The 2380-nt window shown below is 34.5% G+C and overlaps 1 non-coding gene across 1 annotated transcript; it reads left to right on the forward strand.

Moving 5' to 3' along the window:
• Positions 1-211: 211 nt before the first annotated feature.
• Positions 212-429, forward strand: LOC115067344. The gene has a single exon (XR_003846768.1). It is a non-coding gene; the product is annotated as a small nucleolar RNA U3 (small nucleolar RNA).
• The last annotated feature ends 1951 nt before the right edge of the window (positions 430-2380 follow it).

Consider the following 2380-nt stretch of genomic DNA (forward strand, 5'->3'; position numbering starts at 1 on the left):
TAAACATTTATAAAAAGATGTAGGAGAATAATTACAGATATGAAAGCATTATATGAAATTGAAGGTAAAAGTGAAAGTTTTTTCACATAAATACCCAAAGTGGCATTTGAATATATATATATATAAAACTGCAGCTAATTGGGAAACACTTCAATAAGTAAGCATAGCCAAGGAACTTCAATAGCTCAGAAAATGATATCAAGAACTGACAAATTGCAAACTATAGGTTCAGGGCTCATTTCTCTAGTTCATTACTAGAGAAGTTTCTCTGACTGTATAGAGTACCAGAAACCACAGGGAGGAGACACAGCATTCTCTCCTGAGCAATGAAGCCAGCTCTTGGCGTTGCTTTGCTGGTTGCCATTTTCCATTGGTGATTGTTCTTCTCTCTTTCAGGAGAGCAGAGGGAGAGGATCCAGTCTGAATAGTAGAAAAAAAAATAGAATTGACAAATTGCATTTCATTAAATGACAAAGCTTCTGAACAGCAAAAACAAAAAAACAAAAAAACAAAAAAACAATTAATGACATGGAAGGACAGGATATAGCATGGGAAACTGTCTTTAACTGGTTATACAACTGACAGAGGATTGAGATCTAGAATATATTAAGAAATCAAAAAACTAAATACCAGAAAACCAAATGACTCAATCTATAAATATTCTAATTAAATGGACAGTTATTCTAAAAAATGTGATGCAAATGATCAATAAGCACATGAAAAAAATGCTCAACACCCTTAGCCATCAGAGAAATGCAAATTAAAATGACACTGGGATTCTATCTCACAGGGTCAACGTGACAATTATTATTATGAAAAGGGACAGCAAATGCTGGTGAAGATGCCAGGACAAGGGGACACCTATGCATTGCTGATAGGAATATAAACTTTCCAGTCATTTGAAAATCAGTACCGGTGTTCTCCAAAAATCTAAAAATAGAACTACCACATGACCCAGGTATATGGCTTGCTGGTCTGTGCCCAATGAATTCTCTGTCAACATGCCACAGAGATAACTCTGTATCCATGTTTATTGAAACATTATTCATGTTAGCCAAGTCTGGCAATCAGTCTAGTATCCATTAACAATGGAAAATTGTCATGTGCTGTTTCAATACACAGAGAAGAAGAGGGATCTGAAAATGGGTCTTGGTCCTCCCACTTCATATGAAAACATGTTTGTCTTAACGTGTCCTTCATAACCCTTGTTCTGAATCATTCTGACCCCCTAACTCTGTGACAGAGAAAAAAGCAGCAAAACAGCTTTAGAATAAAGCATTGTGCCTTTTAGAACAGCTAAGGGGTAAACAAACTCCAAAATGGATTATTATTGTTTATCTCATGATATAAAGATACCTATCATAGAAAGGTCTAATTGGAAGCTTATCCATTGAGAAGTAAAAGAGGACTCTTTGCTGGAAATTTCTCAACTGCCAGTTCCAGTATCACAGTTTGAACAGTGCTTGCTCAGTTTATTTCTGCTGGATGTTGTAAGTATTGCTTTGATGATTTTTAAAATTTAATTCCTGCTTCTCTCTGTCTCATTCAAAATCGGAAGCATGGCTATGGTTGCTCATTCCATTCACTGTCCAGAACACAAAATATTTTTGGCTTTCTTGTGTTTTATATGAAGTTCACCTGGGAACTTGCAAAGACTCATAGTTGAATAATATGTATTTAGGTAGTCTTAATTTATTACATTATGCTATGTGTGTAGTTGAGATTTAAGTCTTCTTTAATAAGATATTAAATTACAGTTAATGTTATTACACCTCATGGTATTAAGAGGGAATAAAATGAAGTGGAATCAGCAATTAGGAGAAGAAATGTTAGAAAGAGGTAAGAATGGATTCTTTTGGTAAAAAACAAGAGTTTCTTTGGTATAAGACTTTATTCTAAGATGACTAGAAATTTTTTTCCAGAATGGGAAAGAAAAAGAGAAAGCTAGAAATCCTAAGCAAATCATAAAAGGTTTGAGTAAGTTGTATGAGGGATATGAATGAAAGATTATATGCATATATATATATAAATATTAAAATTGCTAGGGTCAAAATTTGACAAATTAACATCTATTTATATCACTAGAGTTCTCTTAAGTTATTGATCACCTCTTGGTAGTATTTACTAAGACTAGTTTAAATAACTATGTCTACGTAATAACTGTCTAAATGTGAACAGAAGAATTACATTTTGACTCTTGCGCTCCAGGATCAACTCGGGACTATGGCACATCTCTCAAAGGTTCTAAAGCTTAAGCTCAAGTGAGTTACCTGTCCTCTAGATCTGGATGGCTATGTGGACCCCCCACTGGGTATTACAGAAACAGTGTACATTCTGCAAAGAGGAGAGTCAATTAAGAGCTCAATGCCTCAATGCTTCA

Source organism: Nannospalax galili, unplaced genomic scaffold, assembly GCF_000622305.1.
Source record: "Nannospalax galili isolate Female #2095 unplaced genomic scaffold, S.galili_v1.0 scaffold925, whole genome shotgun sequence".
NCBI classification, from domain to species: domain Eukaryota; kingdom Metazoa; phylum Chordata; class Mammalia; order Rodentia; family Spalacidae; genus Nannospalax; species Nannospalax galili.